The 26,182-nt window shown below is 40.7% G+C and overlaps 6 non-coding genes across 6 annotated transcripts; all 6 read right to left on the bottom strand.

The window, feature by feature from the left end:
• Positions 1 to 2,938: 2,938 nt before the first annotated feature.
• Positions 2,939 to 3,011, bottom strand: TRNAH-AUG (transfer RNA histidin (anticodon AUG)). The gene has a single exon. It is a non-coding gene; the product is annotated as a tRNA-His (tRNA).
• Positions 3,012 to 13,820: 10,809 nt separating this feature from the next.
• Positions 13,821 to 13,893, bottom strand: TRNAC-ACA (transfer RNA cysteine (anticodon ACA)). Its single transcript has one exon. It is a non-coding gene; the product is annotated as a tRNA-Cys (tRNA).
• A 5,988-nt stretch (positions 13,894 to 19,881) lies between these two features.
• TRNAC-ACA (transfer RNA cysteine (anticodon ACA)) lies at positions 19,882 to 19,954 on the bottom strand. The gene has a single exon. It is a non-coding gene; the product is annotated as a tRNA-Cys (tRNA).
• Positions 19,955 to 22,630: 2,676 nt separating this feature from the next.
• TRNAR-ACG (transfer RNA arginine (anticodon ACG)) lies at positions 22,631 to 22,703 on the bottom strand. The gene has a single exon. It is a non-coding gene; the product is annotated as a tRNA-Arg (tRNA).
• A 1,494-nt stretch (positions 22,704 to 24,197) lies between these two features.
• On the bottom strand, positions 24,198 to 24,270 carry TRNAC-ACA (transfer RNA cysteine (anticodon ACA)). Its single transcript has one exon. It is a non-coding gene; the product is annotated as a tRNA-Cys (tRNA).
• A 1,029-nt stretch (positions 24,271 to 25,299) lies between these two features.
• TRNAC-ACA (transfer RNA cysteine (anticodon ACA)) lies at positions 25,300 to 25,372 on the bottom strand. The gene has a single exon. It is a non-coding gene; the product is annotated as a tRNA-Cys (tRNA).
• Between the last annotated feature and the right edge of the window lie 810 nt (positions 25,373 to 26,182).

Below are 26,182 nucleotides of genomic sequence, written 5' to 3'. Positions count from 1 at the left end.
TATTTCCAGATTTTTTCCATCTAGAACAAACAGAACAAGCCGTAGATAAAATGTGTTGTGTATTTCCTGAAAATCCATGAATATTCTTAAACCTTGGGTAAATATCATTAAAAATAAGTAAGCAAATGGTTACTGCCGTGACCGGTATTCGGACCGGGGTTGCTGCGGCCACAACGCAGAGTACTAACCACTATACGATCACGGCAACATGTACGAGCCAGGTAGGAGTCGAACCTACAATCTTCTGATTCGTAGTCAGACGCATTGTCCATTGCGCCACTAGCCTAGATGCAACGAGGATTGTTGCTTATGCATCACATTTCTGGATCACCTCAAAACTTACACAAGGATCCAATTGCCATAAGTTCCTTTCATGTATTGCAAAGCAAGTCGGAACCACATAGAGGGGAAATATTTTCATGGAATCTGGAAATCATGTGAGGCAAATCAAATGGAAACCAGCTAATAACGAAATATTTTCATGTGATTGAGAACTCTTGTGAAGTTTTTACTTTTTTCCACAACACATTTTCGGAACAGGCTAAATCACATATTTCCAGATTTTTGCCATCTAGAACAAAGAGAACAAGCCGTAGATAAAATGTGTTGTGTATTTCCTGAAAATCCATGAATATTCTTAAACCTTGGGTAAATATCATTAAAAATAAGTAAGCAAAGGGTTACTGCCGTGACCCGCATTCGGACCGGGGTTGCTGCAGCCACAACGCAGAGTACGAGCCAGGTAGGAGTCGAACCTACAATCGAACCTACAATCTGCTGATTCGTAGTCAGACGCGTTGTCCATTGCGCCACTGGCCCAGATGCAACGAGTATTTTTGCTTATGCATCACATTTCTGGATCACCTCAAAACTTACACAAGGATCCGATTGCCATAAGTTCCGTTCATGTATTGCAAAGCAAGTCGGAACCAGATAGAGGGGAAATATTTTCATGGAATCTGGAAATCATGTGAGGCAAATCAAATGGAAACCAGATTCGGACCGTGATTGAGAACTCTTGTGAAGTTTTTACTTTTTTCCACAACACATTTTCGGAACAGGCTAAATCACATATTTCCAGATTTTTGCCATCTAGAACAAAGAGAACAAGCCGTAGATAAAATGTGTTGTGTATTTCCTGAAAATCCATGAATATTCTTAAACCTTGGGTAAATATCATTAAAAATAAGTAAGCAAAGGGTTACTGCCGTGACCCGGACTCGGACCGGGGTTGCTGCGGCCACAACGCAGAGTACTAACCACTATACGATCACGGCAACATGTACGAGCCAGGTTGGAGTCAAACCTACAATCTTCTGATTCGTAGTCAGACGCGTTGTCCATTGCGCCACTGGCCCAGATGCAACCAGTATTGTTGCTTATGCATCACATTTCTGGATCACCTCAAAACTTACACAAGGATCCGATTGCCATAAGTTCCTTTCATGTATTGCAAAGCAAGTCGGAACCAGATAGAGGGGAAATATTTTCATGGAATGCGGAAATCATGTGAGGCAAATCAAATGGAAACTAGCTAATAACGAAATATTTTCATGTGATTGAGAACTCTTGTGAAGTTTTTACTTTTTTCCACAACACATTTTCGGAACAGGCTAAAACACATATTTCCAGATTTTTTCCATCTAGAACAAACAGAACAAGCCGTAGATAAAATGTGTTGTGTATTTCCTGAAAATCCATGAATATTCTTAAACCTTGGGTAAATATCATTAAAAATAAGTAAGCAAAGGGTTACTGCCGTGACCCGTATTCGGACCGGGGTTGCTGCGGCCACAACGCAGAGTACTAACCACTATACGATCACAGCAACATGTACGAGCCAGGTAGGAGTCGAACTTACAATCTTCTGATTCGTAGTCAGACGCATTGTCCATTGCGCCACTAGCCTAGATGCAACGATGATTGTTGCTTATGCATCACATTTCTGGATCACCTCAAAACTTACACAAGGATCCAATTGCCATAAGTTCCTTTCATGTATTGCAAAGCAAGTCGGAACCACATAGAGGGGAAATATTTTCATGGAATCTGGAAATCATGTGAGGCAAATCAAATGGAAACCAGCTAATAACGAAATATTTTCATGTGATTGAGAACTCTTGTGAAGTTTTTACTTTTTTCCACAACACATTTTCGGAACAGGCTAAATCACATATTTCCAGATTTTTGCCATCTAGAACAAACAGAACAGGCCGTAGATAAAATGTGTTGTGTATTTCCTGAAAATCCATGAATATTCTTAAACCTTGGGTAAATATCATTAAAAATAAGTAAGCAAAGGGTTACTGCCGTGACCCGGACTCGGACCGGGGTTGCTGCGGCCACAACGCAGAGTACTAACCACTATACGATCACGGCAACATGTACGAGCCAGGTTGGAGTCAAACCTACAATCTTCTGATTCGTAGTCAGACGCGTTGTCCATTGCGCCACTGGCCCAGATGCAACCAGTATTGTTGCTTATGCATCACATTTCTGGATCACCTCAAAACTTACACAAGGATCCGATTGCCATAAGTTCCTTTCATGTATTGCAAAGCAAGTCGGAACCAGATAGAGGGGAAATATTTTCATGGAATGCGGAAATCATGTGAGGCAAATCAAATGGAAACCAGCTAATAACGAAATATTTTCATGTGATTGAGAACTCTTGTGAAGTTTTTAGTTTTTTCCACAACACATTTTCGGAACAGGCTAAATCACATATTTCCAGATTTTTGCCATCTAGAACAAAGAGAACAAGCTGTAGATAAAATGTGTTGTGTATTTCCTGAAAATCCATGAATATTCTTAAACCTTGGGTAAATATCATTAAAAATAAGTAAGCAAAGGGTTACTGCCGTGACCCGGATTCAGACCGGGGTTGCGGCAGCCACAACGCAGAGTACTAACCACTATACAACCACGGCAACATGTACGAGCCAGGTAGGAGTCGAACCTACAATCTTCTGATTCATAGTCAGACGCGTTGTCCATTGCACCACTGGCCCAGATGCAACGAGGATTGTTGCTTATGCATCACATTTCTGGATCACCTCAAAACTTACACAAGGATCCGATTGCCATAAGTTCCTTTCATGTATTGCAAAGCAAGTCGGAACCAGATAGAGGGGAAATATTTTCATGGATTCCGGAAATCATGTGAGGCAAATCAAATGGAAACCAGCTAATAACGAAATATTTTCATGTGATTGAGAACTCTTGTGAAGTTTTTACTTTTTTCCACAACACATTTTCGGAACAGGCTAAATCACATATTTCCAGATTTTTGCCATCCAGAACAAAGAGAACAAGCCGTAGATAAAATGTGTTGTGTATTTCCTGAAAATCCATGAATATTCTTAAACCTTGGGTAAATATCATTAAAAATAAGTAAGCAAAGGGTTACTGCCGTGACCCGGACCGGGGTTGCTGCGGCCACAACGCAGAGTACTAACCACTATACGATCACGGCAACATGTACGAGCCAGGTAGGAGTCGAACCTACAATCTTCTGATACGTAGTCAGAAGCGTTGTCCATTGCGCCACTGGCCCAGATGCAGCGAGTATTGTTGCTTATGCATCACATTTCTGGATCACCTCAAAACTTACACAAGGATCCGATTGCCATAAGTTCCTTTCATGTATTGCAAAGCAAGTCGGAACCAGATAGAGGGGAAATATTTTCATGGAATCCGGAAATCATGTGAGGCAAATCAAATGGAAACCAGCTAATAACGAAATATTTTCATGTGATTGAGAACTCTTGTGAAGTTTTTACTTTTTTCCACAACACATTTTCGGAACAGGCTAAATCACATATTTCCAGATTTTTGCCATCTAGAACAAAGAGAACAAGCCGTAGATAAAATGTGTTGTGTATTTCCTGAAAATCCATGAATATTCTTAAACCTTGGGTAAATATCATTAAAAATAACTAAGCAAAGGGTTACTGCCGTGACCCGGGTTGCTGCAGCCACAACGTGGAGTACTAACCACTATACGATCACGGCAACATGTACGAGCCAGGTAGAAGTCGAACCTACAATCTTCTGATTCGTAGTCAGACGCATTGTCCATTGCGCCACTGGCCCAGATGCAACGAGTGTTGTTGCTTATGCATCACATTTCTGGATCACCTCAAAACTTACACAAGGATCCGATTGCCATAAGTTCCGTTCATGTATTGCAAAGCAAGTCGGAACCAGATAGAGGGGAAATATTTTCATGGAATCTGGAAATCATGTGAGGCAAATCAAATGGAAACCAGATTCGGACCGTGATTGAGAACTCTTGTGAAGTTTTTACTTTTTTCCACAACACATTTTCGGAACAGGCTAAATCACATATTTCCAGATTTTTGCCATCCAGAACAAAGAGAACAAGCCGTAGATAAAATGTGTTGTGTATTTCCTGAAAATCCATGAATATTCTTAAACCTTGGGTAAATATCATTAAAAATAAGTAAGCAAAGGGTTACTGCCGTGACCCGGACCGGGGTTGCTGCGGCCACAACGCAGAGTACTAACCACTATACGATCACGGCAACATGTACGAGCCAGGTAGGAGTCGAACCTACAATCTTCTGATACGTAGTCAGAAGCGTTGTCCATTGCGCCACTGGCCCAGATGCAGCGAGTATTGTTGCTTATGCATCACATTTCTGGATCACCTCAAAACTTACACAAGGATCCGATTGCCATAAGTTCCTTTCATGTATTGCAAAGCAAGTCGGAACCAGATAGAGGGGAAATATTTTCATGGAATCCGGAAATCATGTGAGGCAAATCAAATGGAAACCAGCTAATAACGAAATATTTTCATGTGATTGAGAACTCTTGTGAAGTTTTTACTTTTTTCCACAACACATTTTCGGAACAGGCTAAATCACATATTTCCAGATTTTTGCCATCTAGAACAAAGAGAACAAGCCGTAGATAAAATGTGTTGTGTATTTCCTGAAAATCCATGAATATTCTTAAACCTTGGGTAAATATCATTAAAAATAACTAAGCAAAGGGTTACTGCCGTGACCCGGGTTGCTGCAGCCACAACGTGGAGTACTAACCACTATACGATCACGGCAACATGTACGAGCCAGGTAGAAGTCGAACCTACAATCTTCTGATTCGTAGTCAGACGCATTGTCCATTGCGCCACTGGCCCAGATGCAACGAGTGTTGTTGCTTATGCATCACATTTCTGGATCACCTCAAAACTTACACAAGGATCCGATTGCCATAAGTTCCGTTCATGTATTGCAAAGCAAGTCGGAACCAGATAGAGGGGAAATATTTTCATGGAATCTGGAAATCATGTGAGGCAAATCAAATGGAAACCAGATTCGGACCGTGATTGAGAACTCTTGTGAAGTTTTTACTTTTTTCCACAACACATTTTCGGAACAGGCTAAATCACATATTTCCAGATTTTTGCCATCTAGAACAAAGAGAACAAGCCGTAGATAAAATGTGTTGTGTATTTCCTGAAAATCCATGAATATTCTTAAACCTTGGGTAAATATCATTAAAAATAAGTAAGCAAAGGGTTACTGCCGTGACCCAGATTCGTACCGGGGTTGCTGCGGCCACAACGCAGAGTACTAACCACTATACGATCACGGCAACATGTACGAGCCAGGTAGGAGTCGAACCTACAATCTTCTGATACTTAGTCAGAAGCGTTGTCCATTGCGCCACTGGCCCAGATGCAACGAGTATTGTTGCTTATGCATCACATTTCTGGATCACCTTAAAACTTACACAAGGATCCGATTGTCATAAGTTCCTTTCATGTATTGCAAAGCAAGTCGGAACCAGATAGAGGGGAAATATTTTCATGGAATCCGGAAATCATGTGAGGCAAATCAAATGGAAACCAGCTAATAACGAAATATTTTCATGTGATTGAGAACTCTTGTGAAGTTTTTACTTTTTTCCACAACACATTTTCGGAACAGGCTAAATCACATATTTCCAGATTTTTGCCATCTAGAACAAAGAGAACAAGCCGTAGATAAAATGTGTTGTGTATTTCCTGAAAATCCATGAATATTCTTAAACCTTGGGTAAATATCATTAAAAATAAGTAAGCAAAGGGTTACTGCCGTGACCCGGATTCGGACCGGGGTTGCTGCGGCCACAACGCAGAGTACTAACCACTATACGATCACGGCAACATGTACGAGCCAGGTAGTTTTTACTTTTTTCCACAACACATTTTCGGAACAGGCTAAATCACATATTTCCAGATTTTTGCCATCTAGAACAAAGAGAACAAGCCGTAGATAAAATGTGTTGTGTATTTCCTGAAAATCCATGAATATTCTTAAACCTTGGGTAAATATCATTAAAAATAAGTAAGCAAGGGGTTACTGCCGTGACCCGGACCGGGGTTGCTGCGGCCACAACGCAGAGTACTAACCACTATACGATCACGGCAACATGTACGAGCCAGGTAGGAGTCGAACCTACAATCTTCTGATACGTAGTCAGAAGCGTTGTCCATTGCGCCACTGGCCCAGATGCAGCGAGGATTGTTGCTTATGCATCACATTTCTGGATCACCTTAAAACTTACACAAGGATCCGATTGCCATAAGTTCCTTTGATGTATTGCAAAGCAAGTCGGAACCAGATAGAGGGGAAATATTTTCATGGAATCCGGAAATCATGTGAGGCAAATCAAATGGAAACCAGCTAATAACGAAATATTTTCATGTGATTGAGAACTCTTGTGAAGTTTTTACTTTTTTCCACAACACATTTTCGGAACAGGCTAAATCACATATTTCCAGATTTTTGCCATCTAGAACAAAGAGAACAAGCCGTAGATAAAATGTGTTGTGTATTTCCTGAAAATCCATGAATATTCTTAAACCTTGGGTAAATATCATTAAAAATAAGTAAGCAAAGGGTTACTGCCGTGACCCAGATTCGTACCGGGGTTGCTGCGGCCACAACGCAGAGTACTAACCACTATACGATCACGGCAACATGTACGAGCCAGGTAGGAGTCGAACCTACAATCTTCTGATACTTAGTCAGAAGCGTTGTCCATTGCGCCACTGGCCCAGATGCAACGAGTATTGTTGCTTATGCATCACATTTCTGGATCACCTTAAAACTTACACAAGGATCCGATTGTCATAAGTTCCTTTCATGTATTGCAAAGCAAGTCGGAACCAGATAGAGGGGAAATATTTTCATGGAATCCGGAAATCATGTGAGGCAAATCAAATGGAAACCAGCTAATAACGAAATATTTTCATGTGATTGAGAACTCTTGTGAAGTTTTTACTTTTTTCCACAACACATTTTCGGAACAGGCTAAATCACATATTTCCAGATTTTTGCCATCTAGAACAAAGAGAACAAGCCGTAGATAAAATGTGTTGTGTATTTCCTGAAAATCCATGAATATTCTTAAACCTTGGGTAAATATCATTAAAAATAAGTAAGCAAAGGGTTACTGCCGTGACCCGGATTCGGACCGGGGTTGCTGCGGCCACAACGCAGAGTACTAACCACTATACGATCACGGCAACATGTACGAGCCAGGTAGTTTTTACTTTTTTCCACAACACATTTTCGGAACAGGCTAAATCACATATTTCCAGATTTTTGCCATCTAGAACAAAGAGAACAAGCCGTAGATAAAATGTGTTGTGTATTTCCTGAAAATCCATGAATATTCTTAAACCTTGGGTAAATATCATTAAAAATAAGTAAGCAAGGGGTTACTGCCGTGACCCGGACCGGGGTTGCTGCGGCCACAACGCAGAGTACTAACCACTATACGATCACGGCAACATGTACGAGCCAGGTAGGAGTCGAACCTACAATCTTCTGATACGTAGTCAGAAGCGTTGTCCATTGCGCCACTGGCCCAGATGCAGCGAGGATTGTTGCTTATGCATCACATTTCTGGATCACCTTAAAACTTACACAAGGATCCGATTGCCATAAGTTCCTTTGATGTATTGCAAAGCAAGTCGGAACCAGATAGAGGGGAAATATTTTCATGGAATCCGGAAATCATGTGAGGCAAATCAAATGGAAACCAGCTAATAACGAAATATTTTCATGTGATTGAGAACTCTTGTGAAGTTTTTACTTTTTTCCACAACACATTTTCGGAACAGGCTAAATCACATATTTCCAGATTTTTGCTATCTAGAACAAAGAGAACAAGCCGTAGATAAAATGTGTTGTGTATTTCCTGAAAATCCATGAATATTCTTAAACCTTGGGTAAATATCATTAAAAATAAGTAAGCAAAGGGTTACTGCCGTGACCCGGATTCGGACCGGGGTTGCTGCGGCCACAACGCAGAGTACTAACCACTATACGATCACGGCAACATGTACGAGCCAGGTAGGAGTCAAACCTACAATCTTCTGATTCGTAGTCAGACGTGTTGTCCATTGCACCACTGGCCCAGATGCAACGAGGATTGTTGCTTATGCATCACATTTCTGGATCACCTCAAAACTTACACAAGGATCCGATTGCCATAAGTTCCTTTCATGTATTGCAAAGCAAGTCGGAACCAGATAGAGGGGAAATATTTTCATGGAATCCGGAAATCATGTGAGGCAAATCAAATGGAAACCAGCTAATAACGAAATATTTTCATGTGATTGAGAACTCTTGTGAAGTTTTTACTTTTTTCCACAACACATTTTCGGAACAGGCTAAATCACATATTTCCAGATTTTTGCCATCTAGAACAAAGAGAACAAGCCGTAGATAAAATGTGTTGTGTATTTCCTGAAAATCCATGAATATTCTTAAACCTTGGGTAAATATCATTAAAAATAAGTAAGCAAAGGGTTAATGCCGTGACCCGGATTCGGATCGGAGTTGCTGCGGCCACAACGCAGAGTACTAACCACTATACGATCACGGCAACATGTACGAGCCAGGTAGGAGTCGAACCTACAATCTTCTGATTCGTAGTCAGACGTGTTGTCCATTGCACCACTGGCCCAGATGCAACGAGGATTGTTGCTTATGCATCACATTTCTGGATCACCTCAAAACTTACACAAGGATCCGATTGCCATAAGTTCCTTTCATGTATTGCAAAGCAAGTCGGAACCAGATAGAGGGGAAATATTTTCATGGATTCCGGAAATCATGTGAGGCAAATCAAATGGAAACCAGCTAATAACGAAATATTTTCATGTGATTGAGAACTCTTGTGAAGTTTTTACTTTTTTCCACAACACATTTTCGGAACAGGCTAAATCACATATTTCCAGATTTTTGCCATCTAGAACAAAGAGAACAAGCCGTAGATAAAATGTGTTGTGTATTTCCTGAAAATCCATGAATATTCTTAAACCTTGGGTAAATATCATTAAAAATAAGTAAGCAAAGGGTTAATGCCGTGACCCGGATTCGGATCGGAGTTGCTGCGGCCACAACGCAGAGTACTAACCACTATACGATCACGGCAACATGTACGAGGCAGGTAGGAGTCGAACCTACAATCTTCTGATTCGTAGTCAGACGCGTTGTCCATTGCGCTACTGGCCCAGATGCAACGAGTATTGTTGCTTATGCATCACATTTCTTGATCACCTCAAAACTTACACAAGGATCCGATTGCCATAAGTTCCTTTCATGTATTGCAAAGCAAGTCGGAACCAGATAGAGGGGAAATATTTTCATGGATTCCGGAAATCATGTGAGGCAAATCAAATGGAAACCAGCTAATAACGAAATATTTTCATGTGATTGAGAACTCTTGTGAAGTTTTTACTTTTTTCCACAACACATTTTCGGAACAGGCTAAATCACATATTTCCAGATTTTTGCCATCTAGAACAAAGAGAAAATCCGTAAATATTCTTAAACCTTGGGTAAATATCATTAAAAATAAGTAAGCAAAGGGTTACTGCCGTGACCCGGATTCGGACCGGGGTTGCTACGGCCACAACGCAGAGTACTAACCACTATACGATCATGGCAACATGTACGAGCCAGGTAGGAGTCAAACCTACAATCTTCTGATTCGTAGTCAGACGCGTTGTCCATTGCGCCACTGGCCCAGATGCAATGAGTATTGTTGCTTATGCATCACATTTCTGGATCACCTTAAAACTTACACAAGGATCCGATTGCCATAAGTTCCTTTCATGTATTGCAAAGCAAGTCGGAACCAGATAGAGGGGAAATATTTTCATGGAATCCGGGAATCATGTGAGGCAAATCAAATGGAAACCAGCTAATAACGAAATATTTTCATGTGATTGAGAACTCTTGTGAAGTTTTTACTTTTTTCCACAACACATTTTCGGAACAGGCTAAATCACATATTTCCAGATTTTTGCCATCTAGAACAAAGAGAACAAGCCGTAGATAAAATGTGTTGTGTATTTCCTGAAAATCCATGAATATTCTTAAACCTTGGGTAAATATCATTAAAAATAAGTAAGCAAAGGGTTACTGCCGTGACCCGGATTCGGACCGGGGTTGCTGCGGCCACAACGCAGAGTACTAACCACTATACGATCACGGCAACATGTACGAGCCAGGTAGGAGTCAAACCTACAATCTTCTGATTCGTAGTCAGACGCGTTGTCCATTGCGCTACTGGCCCAGATGCAACGAGTATTGTTGCTTATACATCACATTTCTGGATCACCTCAAAACTTACACAAGGATCCGATTGCCATAAGTTCCTTTCATGTATTGCAAAGCAAGTCGGAACCAGATAGAGGGGAAATATTTTCATGGAATCTGGAAATCATGTGAGGCAAATCAAATGGAAACCAGCTAATAACGAAATATTTTCATGTGATTGAGAACTCTTGTGAAGTTTTTACTTTTTTCCACAACACATTTTCGGAACAGGCTAAATCACATATTTCCAGATTTTTGCCATCTAGAACAAAGAGAACAAGCCGTAGATAAAATGTGTTGTGTATTTCCTGAAAACCCATGAATATTCTTAAACCTTGGGTAAATATCATTAAAAATAAGTAAGCAAAGGGTTACTGCTGTGACCCGGATTCGGACCGGGGTTGCTGCGGCCACAACACAGAGTACTAACCACTATACGATCAAGGCAACATGTACGAGCCAGGTAGGAGTCAAACCTACAATCTTCTGATTCGTAGTCAGACGCGTTGTCCATTGCGCCACTGGCCCAGATGCAACGAGTATTGTTGCTTATGCATCACATTTCTGGATCACCTTAAAACTTACACAAGGATCCGATTGCCATAAGTTCCTTTCATGTATTGCAAAGCAAGTCGGAACCAGATAGAAGGGAAATATTTTCATGGAATCCGGAAATCATGTGAGGCAAATCAAATGGAAACCAGCTAATAACGAAATATTTTCATGTGATTGAGAACTCTTGTGAAGTTTTTACTTTTTTCCACAACACATTTTCGGAACAGGCTAAATCACATATTTCCAGATTTTTGCCATCTAGAACAAAGAGAACAAGCCGTAGATAAAATGTGTTGTGTATTTCCTGAAAATCCATGAATATTCTTAAACCTTGGGTAAATATCATTAAAAATAAGTAAGCAACACGGATTCGGATCGGAGTTGCTGCGGCCACAACGCAGAGTACTAACCACTATACGATCACGGCAACATGTACGAGGCAGGTAGGAGTCGAACCTACAATCTTCTGATTCGTAGTCAGACGTGTTGTCCATTGCACCACTGGCCCAGATGCAACGAGGATTGTTGCTTATGCATCACATTTCTGGATCACCTCAAAACTTACACAAGGATCCGATTGCCATAAGTTCCTTTCATGTATTGCAAAGCAAGTCGGAACCAGATAGAGGGGAAATATTTTCATGGATTCCGGAAATCATGTGAGGCAAATCAAATGGAAACCAGCTAATAACGAAATATTTTCATGTGATTGAGAACTCTTGTGAAGTTTTTACTTTTTTCCACAACACATTTTCGGAACAGGCTAAATCACATATTTCCAGATTTTTGCCATCTAGAACAAAGAGAACAAGCCGTAGATAAAATGTGTTGTGTATTTCCTGAAAATCCATGAATATTCTTAAACCTTGGGTAAATATCATTAAAAATAAGTAAGCAAAGGGTTACTGCCGTGACCCGGATTCGGACCGGGGTTGCTGCGGCCACAACGCAGAGTACTAACCACTATACGATCACGGCAACATGTACGAGCCAGGTAGGAGTCAAACCTACAATCTTCTGATTCGTAGTCAGACGTGTTGTCCATTGCACCACTGGCCCAGATGCAACGAGGATTGTTGCTTATGCATCACATTTCTGAATCACCTCAAAACTTACACAAGGATCCGATTGCCATAAGTTCCTTTCATGTATTGCAAAGCAAGTCGGAACCAGATAGAGGGGAAATATTTTCATGGAATCCGGAAATCATGTGAGGCAAATCAAATGGAAACCAGCTAATAACGAAATATTTTCATGTGATTGAGAACTCTTGTGAAGTTTTTACTTTTTTCCACAACACATTTTCGGAACAGGCTAAATCACATATTTCCAGATTTTTGCCATCTAGAACAAAGAGAACAAGCCGTAGATAAAATGTGTTGTGTATTTCCTGAAAATCCATGAATATTCTTAAACCTTGGGTAAATATCATTAAAAATAAGTAAGCAAAGGGTTAATGCCGTGACCCGGATTCGGAGTTGCTGCGGCCACAACGCAGAGTACTAACCACTATACGATCACGGCAACATGTACGAGGCAGGTAGGAGTCGAACCTACAATCTTCTGATTCGTAGTCAGACGCGTTGTCCATTGCGCTACTGGCCCAGATGCAACGAGTATTGTTGCTTATGCATCACATTTCTTGATCACCTCAAAACTTACACAAGGATCCGATTGCCATAAGTTCCTTTCATGTATTGCAAAGCAAGTCGGAACCAGATAGAGGGGAAATATTTTCATGGATTCCGGAAATCATGTGAGGCAAATCAAATGGAAACCAGCTAATAACGAAATATTTTCATGTGATTGAGAACTCTTGTGAAGTTTTTACTTTTTTCCACAACACATTTTCGGAACAGGCTAAATCACATATTTCCAGATTTTTGCCATCTAGAACAAAGAGAACAAGCCGTAGATAAAATGTGTTGTGTATTTCCTGAAAATCCATGAATATTCTTAAACCTTGGGTAAATATCATTAAAAATAAGTAAGCAAAGGGTTACTGCCGTGACCCGGATTCGGACCGGGGTTGCTGCGGCCACAACGCAGAGTACTAACCACTATACGATCACGGCAACATGTACGAGCCAGGTAGGAGTCAAACCTACAATCTTCTGATTCGTAGTCAGACGCGTTGTCCATTGCGCTACTGGCCCAGATGCAACGAGTATTGTTGCTTATACATCACATTTCTGGATCACCTCAAAACTTACACAAGGATCCGATTGCCATAAGTTCCTTTCATGTATTGCAAAGCAAGTCGGAACCAGATAGAGGGGAAATATTTTCATGGAATCTGGAAATCATGTGAGGCAAATCAAATGGAAACCAGCTAATAACGAAATATTTTCATGTGATTGAGAACTCTTGTGAAGTTTTTACTTTTTTCCACAACACATTTTCGGAACAGGCTAAATCACATATTTCCAGATTTTTGCCATCTAGAACAAAGAGAACAAGCCGTAGATAAAATGTGTTGTGTATTTCCTGAAAATCCATGAATATTCTTAAACCTTGGGTAAATATCATTAAAAATAAGTAAGCAAAGGGTTACTGCCGAGACCCGGATTCGGACCGGGGTTGCTGCGGCCACAACGCAGAGTACTAACCACTATACGATCACGGCAACATGTACGAGCCAGGTAGGAGTCAAACCTACAATCTTCTGATTTGTAGTCAGACGCGTTGTCCATTGCACCACTGGCCCAGATGCAACGAGTATTGTTGCTTATGCATCACATTTCTGGATCACCTTAAAACTTACACAAGGATCCGATTGCCATAAGTTCCTTTCATGTATTGCAAAGCAAGTCGGAACCAGATAGAAGGGAAATATTTTCATGGAATCCGGAAATCATGTGAGGCAAATCAAATGGAAACCAGCTAATAACGAAATATTTTCATGTGATTGAGATCTCTTGTGAAGTTTTTACTTTTTTCCACAACACATTTTCGGAACAGGCTAAATCACATATTTCCAGATTTTTGCCATCTAGAACAAAGAGAACAAGCCGTAGATAAAATGTGTTGTGTATTTCCTGAAAACCCATGAATATTCTTAAACCTTGGGTAAATATCATTAAAAATAAGTAAGCAAAGGGTTACTGCTGTGACCCGGATTCGGACCGGGGTTGCTGCGGCCACAACACAGAGTACTAACCACTATACGATCAAGGCAACATGTACGAGCCAGGTAGGAGTCAAACCTACAATCTTCTGATTCGTAGTCAGACGCGTTGTCCATTGCGCCACTGGCCCAGATGCAACGAGTATTGTTGCTTATGCATCACATTTCTGGATCACCTTAAAACTTACACAAGGATCCGATTGCCATAAGTTCCTTTCATGTATTGCAAAGCAAGTCGGAACCAGATAGAAGGGAAATATTTTCATGGAATCCGGAAATCATGTGAGGCAAATCAAATGGAAACCAGCTAATAACGAAATATTTTCATGTGATTGAGAACTCTTGTGAAGTTTTTACTTTTTTCCACAACACATTTTCGGAACAGGCTAAATCACATATTTCCAGATTTTTGCCATCTAGAACAAAGAGAACAAGCCGTAGATAAAATGTGTTGTGTATTTCCTGAAAACCCATGAATATTCTTAAACCTTGGGTAAATATCATTAAAAATAAGTAAGCAAAGGGTTACTGCTGTGACCCGGATTCGGACCGGGGTTGCTGCGGCCACAACACAGAGTACTAACCACTATACGATCACGGCAACATGTACGAGCCAGGTAGGAGTCAAACCTACAATCTTCTGATTCGTAGTCAGACGCGTTGCCCATTGCGCCACTGGCCCAGATGCAACGAGTATTGTTGCTTATGCCTCACATTTCTGGATCACCTCAAAACGTACACAAGGATCCGATTGCCATAAGTTCCTTTCATGTATTGCAAAGCAAGTCGGAACCAGATAGAGGGGAAATATTTTCATGGATTCCGGAAATCATGTGAGGCAAATCAAATGGAAACCAGCTAATAACGAAATATTTTCATGTGATTGAGAACTCTTGTGAAGTTTTTACTTTTTTCCACAACACATTTTCGGAACAGGCTAAATCACATATTTCCAGATTTTTGCCATCTAGAACAAAGAGAACAAGCCGTAGATAAAATGTGTTGTGTATTTCCTGAAAATCCATGAATATTCTTAAACCTTGGGTAAATATCATTAAAAATAAGTAAGCAAAGGGTTACTGCCGTGACCCGTATTCGGACCAGGGTTGCTGCGGCCACAACGCAGAGTACTAACCACTATACGATCACGGCAACATGTACGAGCCAGGTAGGAGTCGAACCTACAATCTTCTGATACGTAGTCAGATGTGTTGTCCATTGCGCCACTGGCCCAGATGCAACGAGTATTGTTGCTTATGCATCACATTTCTGGATCACCTTAAAACTTACACAAGGATCCGATTGCCATAAGTTCCTTTCATGTATTGCAAAGCAAGTCGGAACCAGATAGAGGGGAAATATTTTCATGGAATCCGGAAATCATGTGAGGCAAATCAAATGGAAACCAGTTAATAACGAAATATTTTCATGTGATTGAGAACTCTTGTGAAGTTTTTACTTTTTTCCACAACACATTTTCGGAACAGGCTAAATCACATATTTCCAGATTTTTGCCATCTAGAACAAAGAGAACAAGCGATAGATAAAATGTGTTGTGTATTTCCTGAAAATCCATGAATATTCTTAAACCTTGGGTAAATATCATTAAAAATAAGTAAGCAAAGGGTTACTGCCGTGACCCGGATTCGGACCGGGGTTGCTGCGGCCACAACGCAGAGTACTAACCATTATACGATCACGGCAACATGTACGAACCAGGTAGGAGTCAAACCTACAATCTTCTCATTCGTAGTCAGACGCGTTGTCCATTGCGCCACTGGCCCAGATGCAACGAGTATTGTTGCTTATGCCTCACATTTCTGGATCACCTCAAAACGTACACAAGGATCCGATTGCCATAAGTTCCTTTCGTGTATTGCAAAGCAAGTCGGAACCAGATAGAGGGGAAATATTTTCATGGATTCCGGAAATCATGTGAGGCAAATCAAATGGAAACCAGCTAATAACGAAATATTTTCATGTGATTGAGAACTCTTGTGAAGTTTTTACTTTTTTCCACAACACATTTTCGGAACAGGCTAAATCACATATTTCCAGATTTTTGCCATCTAGAACAAAGAGAACAAGCCGTAGATAAAATGTGTTGTGTATTTCCTGAAAACCCATGAATATTCTTAAACCTTGGGTAAATATCATTAAAAATAAGTAAGCAAAGGGTTACTGCTGTGACCCGGATTCGGACCGGGGTTGCTGCGGCCACAACACAGAGTACTAACCACTATACGATCACGGCAACATGTACGAGCCAGGTAGGAGTCAAACCTACAATCTTCTGATTCGTAGTCAGACGCGTTGCCCATTGCGCCACTGGCCCAGATGCAACGAGTATTGTTGCTTATGCCTCACATTTCTGGATCACCTCAAAACGTACACAAGGATCCGATTGCCATAAGTTCCTTTCATGTATTGCAAAGCAAGTCGGAACCAGATAGAGGGGAAATATTTTCATGGATTCCGGAAATCATGTGAGGCAAATCAAATGGAAACCAGCTAATAACGAAATATTTTCATGTGATTGAGAACTCTTGTGAAGTTTTTACTTTTTTCCACAACACATTTTCGGAACAGGCTAAATCACATATTTCCAGATTTTTGCCATCTAGAACAAAGAGAACAAGCCGTAGATAAAATGTGTTGTGTATTTCCTGAAAATCCATGAATATTCTTAAACCTTGGGTAAATATCATTAAAAATAAGTAAGCAAAGGGTTACTGCCGTGACCCGTATTCGGACCAGGGTTGCTGCGGCCACAACGCAGAGTACTAACCACTATACGATCACGGCAACATGTACGAGCCAGGTAGGAGTCGAACCTACAATCTTCTGATACGTAGTCAGATGTGTTGTCCATTGCGCCACTGGCCCAGATGCAACGAGTATTGTTGCTTATGCATCACATTTCTGGATCACCTTAAAACTTACACAAGGATCCGATTGCCATAAGTTCCTTTCATGTATTGCAAAGCAAGTCGGAACCAGATAGAGGGGAAATATTTTCATGGAATCCGGAAATCATGTGAGGCAAATCAAATGGAAACCAGTTAATAACGAAATATTTTCATGTGATTGAGAACTCTTGTGAAGTTTTTACTTTTTTCCACAACACATTTTCGGAACAGGCTAAATCACATATTTCCAGATTTTTGCCATCTAGAACAAAGAGAACAAGCGATAGATAAAATGTGTTGTGTATTTCCTGAAAATCCATGAATATTCTTAAACCTTGGGTAAATATCATTAAAAATAAGTAAGCAAAGGGTTACTGCCGTGACCCGGATTCGGACCGGGGTTGCTGCGGCCACAACGCAGAGTACTAACCATTATACGATCACGGCAACATGTACGAACCAGGTAGGAGTCAAACCTACAATCTTCTCATTCGTAGTCAGACGCGTTGTCCATTGCGCCACTGGCCCAGATGCAACGAGTATTGTTGCTTATGCCTCACATTTCTGGATCACCTCAAAACGTACACAAGGATCCGATTGCCATAAGTTCCTTTCGTGTATTGCAAAGCAAGTCGGAACCAGATAGAGGGGAAATATTTTCATGGATTCCGGAAATCATGTGAGGCAAATCAAATGGAAACCAGCTAATAACGAAATATTTTCATGTGATTGAGAACTCTTGTGAAGTTTTTACTTTTTTCCACAACACATTTTCGGAACAGGCTAAATCACATATTTCCAGATTTTTGCCATCTAGAACAAAGAGAACAAGCCGTAGATAAAATGTGTTGTGTATTTCCTGAAAATCCATGAATATTCTTAAACCTTGGGTAAATATCATTAAAAATAAGTAAGCAAAGGGTTACTGCCGTGACCCGGATTCGGACCAGGGTTGCTGCGGCCACAACGCAGAGTACTAACCACTATATGATCACGGCAACATGTACGAGCCAGGTAGGAGTCGAACCTACAATCTTCTGATACGTAGTCAGACGTGTTGTCCATTGCGCCACTGGCCCAGATGCAACGAGTATTGTTGCTTATGCATCACATTTCTGGATCACCTTAAAACTTACACAAGGATCCGATTGCCATAAGTTCCTTTCATGTATTGCAAAGCAAGTCGGAACCAGATAGAGGGGACATATTTTCATGGAATGCGGAAATCATGTGAGGCAAATCAAATGGAAACCAGTTAATAACGAAATATTTTCATGTGATTGAGAACTCTTGTGAAGTTTTTACTTTTTTCCACAACACATTTTCGGAACAGGCTAAATCACATATTTCCAGATTTTTGCCATCTAGAACAAAGAGAACAAGCCGTAGATAAAATGTGTTGTGTATTTCCTGAAAATCCATGAATATTCTTAAACCTTGGGTAAATATCATTAAAAATAAGTAAGCAAAGGGTTACTGCCGTGACCCGGATTCGGACCGGTGTTGCTGCGGCCACAACGCAGAGTACTAACCACTATACGATCACGGCAACATGTACGAGCCAGGTAGGAGTCAAACCTACAATCTTCTGATTCGTAGTCAGACGCGTTGTCCATTGCGCCACTGGCCCAGATGCAATGAGAATTGTTGCTTATGCATCACATTTCTGGATCACCTCAAAACTTACACAAGGATCCGATTGCCATAAGTTCCTTTCATGTATTGCAAAGCAAGTCGGAACCAGATAGAGGGGAAATATTTTCATGGAATCCGGAAATCATGTGAGGCAAATCAAATGGAAACCAGCTAATAACGAAATATTTTCATGTGATTGAGAACTCTTGTGAAGTTTTTACTTTTTTCCACAACACATTTTCGGAACAGGCTAAATCACATATTTCCAGATTTTTGCCATCTAGAACAAAGAGAACAAGCCGTAGATAAAATGTGTTGTGTATTTCCTGAAAACCCATGAATATTCTTAAACCTTGGGTAAATATCATTAAAAATAAGTAAGCAAAGGGTTACTGCCGTGACCCGGATTCGGACCGGTGTTGCTGCGGCCACAACGCAGAGTACTAACCACTATACGATCACGGCAACATGTACGAGCCAGGTTGGAGTCAAACCTACAATCTTCTGCTTCGCAGTCAGACGCGTTGTCCATTGCGCCACTGGCCCAGATGCAACGAGTATTGTTGCTTATGCATCACATTTCTGGATCACCTCAAAACTTACACAAGGATCCGATTGCCATAAGTTCCTTTCATGTATTGCAAAGCAAGTCGGAACCAGATAGAGGGGAAATATTTTCATGGAATCCGGAAATCATGTGAGGCAAATCAAATGGAAACCAGCTAATAACTAAATATTTTCATGTGATTGAGAACTCTTGTGAAGTTTTTACTTTTTTCCACAACACATTTTCGGAACAGGCTAAATCACATATTTCCAGATTTTTGCCATCTAGAACAAAGAGAACAAGCCGTAGATAAAATGTGTTGTGTATTTCCTGAAAATCCATGAATATTCTTAAACCTTGGGTAAATATCATTAAAAATAAGTAAGCAAAGGGTTACTGCCGTGACCCGGATTCGGACCGGGGTTGCTGCGGCCACAACGCAGAGTACTAACCACTATACGATCACGGCAACATGTACGAGCCAGGTAGGAGTCAAACCTACAATCTTCTGATTTGTAGTCAGACGCGTTGTCCATTGCACCACTGGCCCAGAAGCAACGAGTATTGTTGCTTATGCATCACATTTCTGGATCACCTTAAAACTTACACAAGGATCCGATTGCCATAAGTTCCTTTCATGTATTGCAAAGCAAGTCGGAACCAGATAGAAGGGAAATATTTTCATGGAATCCGGAAATCATGTGAGGCAAATCAAATGGAAACCAGCTAATAACGAAATATTTTCATGTGATTGAGAACTCTTGTGAAGTTTTTACTTTTTTCCACAACACATTTTCGGAACAGGCTAAATCACATATTTCCAGATTTTTGCCATCTAGAACAAAGAGAACAAGCCGTAGATAAAATGTGTTGTGTATTTCCTGAAAACCCATGAATATTCTTAAACCTTGGGTAAATATCATTAAAAATAAGTAAGCAAAGGGTTACTGCTGTGACCCGGATTCGGACCGGGGTTGCTGCGGCCACAACACAGAGTACTAACCACTATACGATCACGGCAACATGTACGAGCCAGGTAGGAGTCAAACCTACAATCTTCTGATTCGTAGTCAGACGCGTTGTCCATTGCGCCACTGGCCCAGATGCAACGAGTATTGTTGTTTATGCCTCACATTTCTGGATCACCTCAAAACGTACACAAGGATCCGATTGCCATAAGTTCCTTTCATGTATTGCAAAGCAAGTCGGAACCAGATAGAGGGGAAATATTTTCATGGATTCCGGAAATCATGTGAGGCAAATCAAATGGAAACCAGCTAATAACGAAATATTTTCATGTGATTGAGAACTCTTGTGAAGTTTTTACTTTTTTCCACAACACATTTTCGGAACAGGCTAAATCACATATTTCCAGATTTTTGCCATCTAGAACAAAGAGAACAAGCCGTAGATAAAATGTGTTGTGTATTTCCTGAAAACCCATGAATATTCTTAAACCTTGGGTAAATATCATTAAAAATAAGTAAGCAAAGGGTTACTGCTGTGACCCGGATTCGGACCGGGGTTGCTGCGGCCACAACACAGAGTACTAACCACTATACGATCACGGCAACATGTACGAGCCAGGTAGGAGTCAAACCTACAATCTTCTGATTCGTAGTCAGACGCGTTGTCCATTGCGCCACTGGCCCAGATGCAACGAGTATTGTTGCTTATGCCTCACATTTCTGGATCACCTCAAAACGTACACAAGGATCCGATTGCCATAAGTTCCTTTCATGTATTGCAAAGCAAGTCGGAACCAGATAGAGGGGAAATATTTTCATGGATTCCGGAAATCATGTGAGGCAAATCAAATGGAAACCAGCTAATAACGAAATATTTTCATGTGATTGAGAACTCTTGTGAAGTTTTTACTTTTTTCCACAACACATTTTCGGAACAGGCTAAATCACATATTTCCAGATTTTTGCCATCTAGAACAAAGAGAACAAGCCGTAGATAAAATGTGTTGTGTATTTCCTGAAAATCCATGAATATTCTTAAACCTTGGGTAAATATCATTAAAAATAAGTAAGCAAAGGGTTACTGCCGTGACCCGGATTCGGACCGGGGTTGCTGCGGCCACAACGCAGAGTACTAACCATTATACGATCACGGCAACATGTACGAGCCAGGTAGGAGTCAAACCTACAATCTTCTGATTCGTAGTCAGACGCGTTGTCCATTGCGCCACTGGCCCAGATGCAACGAGTATTGTTGCTTATGCCTCACATTTCTGGATCACCTCAAAACGTACACAAGGATCCGATTGCCATAAGTTCCTTTCATGTATTGCAAAGCAAGTCGGAACCAGATAGAGGGGAAATATTTTCATGGATTCCGGAAATCATGTGAGGCAAATCAAATGGAAACCAGCTAATAACGAAATATTTTCATGTGATTGAGAACTCTTGTGAAGTTTTTACTTTTTTCCACAACACATTTTCGGAACAGGCTAAATCACATATTTCCAGATTTTTGCCATCTAGAACAAAGAGAACAAGCCGTAGATAAAATGTGTTGTGTATTTCCTGAAAATCCATGAATATTCTTAAACCTTGGGTAAATATCATTAAAAATAAGTAAGCAAAGGGTTACTGCTGTGACCCGGAACGGGGTTGCTGCGGCCACAACGCAGAGTACTAACCACTATACGATCACGGCAACGTGTACGAGCCAGGTAAGAGTCGAACCTACAATCTTCTGATTCGTAGTCAGACGCGTTGTCCATTGCGCCACTGGCCCAGATTCAACGTGTATTGTTGCTTATGCATCACATTTCTGGATCACCTCAAAACTTACACAAGGATCCGATTGCCATAAGTTCCTTTCATGTATTGCAAAGCAAGTCGGAACCAGATAGAGGGGAAATATTTTCATGGAATCTGGAAATCATGTGAGGCAAATCAAATGGAAACCAGCTAATAACGAAATATTTTCATGTGATTGAGAACTCTTGTGAAGTTTTTACTTTTTTCCACAACACATTTTCGGAACAGGCTAAATCACATATTTCCAGATTTTTGCCATCTAGAACAAAGAGAACAAGCCGTAGATAAAATGTGTTGTGTATTTCCTGAAAATCCATGAATATTCTTAAACCTTGGGTAAATATCATTAAAAATAAGTAAGCAAAGGGTTACTGCCGTGACCCGGATTCGGACCGGGGTTGCTGCTGTCACAACGCAGAGTACTAACCACTATACGATCACGGCAACATGTACGAGCCAGGTAGGAGTCGAACCTACAATCTTCTGATTCGTAGTCAGACGCGTTGTCCATTGCGCCACTGGCCCAGATGCAACTAGGATTGTTGCTTATGCATCACATTTCTGGATCACCTCAAAACTTACACAAGGATCCGATTGCCATAAGTTCCTTTCATGTATTGCAAAGCAAGTCGGAACCAGATAGAGGGGAAATATTTTTATGGAATCCGGATATCATGTGAGGCAAATCAAATGGAAACCAGCTAATAACGAAATATTTTCATGTGATTGAGAACTCTTGTGAAGTTTTTACTTTTTTCCACAACACATTTTCGGAACAGGCTAAATCACATATTTCCAGATTTTTGCCATCTAGAACAAAGAGAACAAGCCGTAGATAAAATGTGTTGTGTATTTCCTGAAAATCCAGGAATATTCTTAAACCTTGGGTAAATATCATGACCCGGATTGCTGCAGCCACAACGCAGAGTACTAACCACTATACGATCACGGCAACATGTACGAGCCATGTAGGAGTCGAACCTACAATCTTCTGATTCATTGTCAGACGCTTTGTCCATTGCGCCACTGGCCCAGATGCAGTGAGTATTGTTGCTTATGCATCACATTTGTGGATCACCTCAAAACTTACACAAGGATCCGATTGCCATAAGTTCCTTTCATGTATTGCAAAGCAAGTCGGAACCAGATAGAGGGGAAATATTTTCATGGAATCCGGAAATCATGAGAGGCAAATCAAATGGAAACCAGCTAATAACGAAATATTTTCATGTGATTGAGAACTCTTGTGAAGTTTTTACTTTTTTCCACAACACATTTTCGGAACAGGCTAAATCACATATTTCCAGATTTTTGCCATCTAGAACAAAGAGAACAAGCCGTAGATAAAATGTGTTGTGTATTTCCTGAAAATCCATGAATATTCTTAAACCTTGGGTAAATAATATGACCCGGATTGCTGCAGCCACAACGCAGAGTACTAACCACTATACGATCACGGCAACGTGTACAAGCCATGTAGGAGTCGAACCTACAATCTTCTGATTCGTTGTCAGACGCGTTGTCCATTGCGCCACCGGCCCAGATGCAATGAGGATTGTTGCTTATGCATCACATTTGTGGATCACCTCAAAACTTACACAAGGATCCGATTGCCATAAGTTCCTTTCATGTATTGCAAAGCAAGTCGGAACCAGATAGAGGGGAAATATTTTCATGGAATCCGGAAATCATGAGAGGCAAATCAAATGGAAACCAGCTAATAACGAAATATTTTCATGTGATTGAGAACTCTTGTGAAGTTTTTACTTTTTTCCACAACACATTTTCGGAACAGGCTAAATCACATATTTCCAGATTTTTGCCATCTAGAACAAAGAGAACAAGCCGTAGATAAAATGTGTTGTGTATTTCCTGAAAATCCATGAATATTCTTAAACCTTGGGTAAATATCATTAAAAATAAGTAAGCAAAGGGTTACTGCCGTGACCCGGATTCGGACCGGGGTTGTTGCGGCCACAACACAGAGTACTAACCACTATACGATCACGGCAACATGTACGAGCCAGGTAGGAGTCGAACCTACAATCTTCTGATTTGTAGTCAGACGCATTGTCCATTGCGCCACTGGCCCAGATGCAACGAGGATTGTTGCTTATGCATCACATTTCTGGATCACCTCAAAACTTACACAAGGATCCGATTGCCATAAGTTCCTTTCATGTATTGCAAAGCAAGTCGGAACCAGATAGAGGGGAAATATTTTCATGGAATCCGGAAATCATGTGAGGCAAATCAAATGGAAACCAGCTAATAACGAAATATTTTCATGTGATTGAGAACTCTTGTGAAGTTTTTACTTTTTTCCATAACACATTTTCGGAACAGGCTAAATCACATATTTCCAGATTTTTGCCATCTAGAACAAAGAGAACAAGCCGTAGATAAAATGTGTTGTGTATTTCCTGAAAATCCATGAATATTCTTAAACCTTGGGTAAATATCATTAAAAATAAGTAAGCAAAGGGTTACTGCTGTGACCCGGATTCGGAACGGGGTTGCTGCGGCCACAACGCAGAGTACTAACCACTATACGATCACGGCAACATGTACGAGCCAGGTAAGAGTCGAACCTACAATCTTCTGATTCGTAGTCAGACGCGTTGTCCATTGCGCCACTGGCCAAGATGCAACGAGGATTGTTGCTTATGCATCACATTTCTGGATCACCTCAAAACTTACACAAGGATCCGATTGCCATAAGTTCCTTTCATGTATTGCAAAGCAAGTCGGAACCAGATAGAGGGGAAATATTTTCATGGAATCCGGAAATCATGTGAGGCAAATCAAATGGAAACCAGCTAATAACGAAATATTTTCATGTGATTGAGAACTCTTGTGAAGTTTTTACTTTTTTCCACAACACATTTTCGGAACAGGCTAAATCACATATTTCCAGATTTTTGCCATCTAGAACAAAGAGAACAAGCCGTAGATAAAATGTGTTGTGTATTTCCTGAAAATCCATGAATATTCTTAAACCTTGGGTAAATATCATTAAAAATAAGTAAGCAAAGGGTTACTGCCGTGACCCGGATTCGGACCGGGGTTGTTGCGGCCACAACACAGAGTACTAACCACTATACGATCACGGCAACATGTACGAGCCAGGTAGGAGTCGAACCTACAATCTTCTGATTTGTAGACAGACGCATTGTCCATTGCGCCACTGGCCCAGATGCAACGAGGATTGTTGCTTATGCATCACATTTCTGGATCACCTCAAAACTTACACAGGGATCCGATTGCCATAAGTTCCTTTCATGTATTGCAAAGCAAGTCGGAACCAGATAGAGGGGAAATATTTTCATGGAATCCGGAAATCATGTGAGGCAAATCAAATGGAAACCAGCTAATAACGAAATATTTTCATGTGATTGAGAACTCTTGTGAAGTTTTTACTTTTTTCCATAACACATTTTCGGAACAGGCTAAATCACATATTTCCAGATTTTTGCCATCTAGAACAAAGAGAACAAGCCGTAGATAAAATGTGTTGTGTATTTCCTGAAAATCCATGAATATTCTTAAACCTTGGGTAAATATCATTAAAAATAAGTAAGCAAAGGGTTACTGCTGTGACCCGGATTCGGAACGGGGTTGCTGCGGCCACAACGCAGAGTACTAACCACTATACGATCACGGCAACATGTACGAGCCAGGTAAGAGTCGAACCTACAATCTTCTGATTCGTAGTCAGACGCGTTGTCCATTGCGCCACTGGCCAAGATGCAACGAGGATTGTTGCTTATGCATCACATTTCTGGATCACCTCAAAACTTACACAAGGATCCGATTGCCATAAGTTCCTTTCATGTATTGCAAAGCAAGTCGGAACCAGATAGAGGGGAAATATTTTCATGGAATCCGGAAATCATGTGAGGCAAATCAAATGGAAACCAGCTAATAACGAAATATTTTCATGTGATTGAGAACTCTTGTGAAGTTTTTACTTTTTTCCACAACACATTTTCGGAACAGGCTAA

Source organism: Rhinoderma darwinii, chromosome 3 (genome assembly GCF_050947455.1).
Source record: "Rhinoderma darwinii isolate aRhiDar2 chromosome 3, aRhiDar2.hap1, whole genome shotgun sequence".
NCBI lineage: Eukaryota > Metazoa > Chordata > Amphibia > Anura > Rhinodermatidae > Rhinoderma > Rhinoderma darwinii.
Note: the sequence above shows the minus strand (reverse complement) of the source record. Positions and strands in the feature narration are given on the sequence as shown.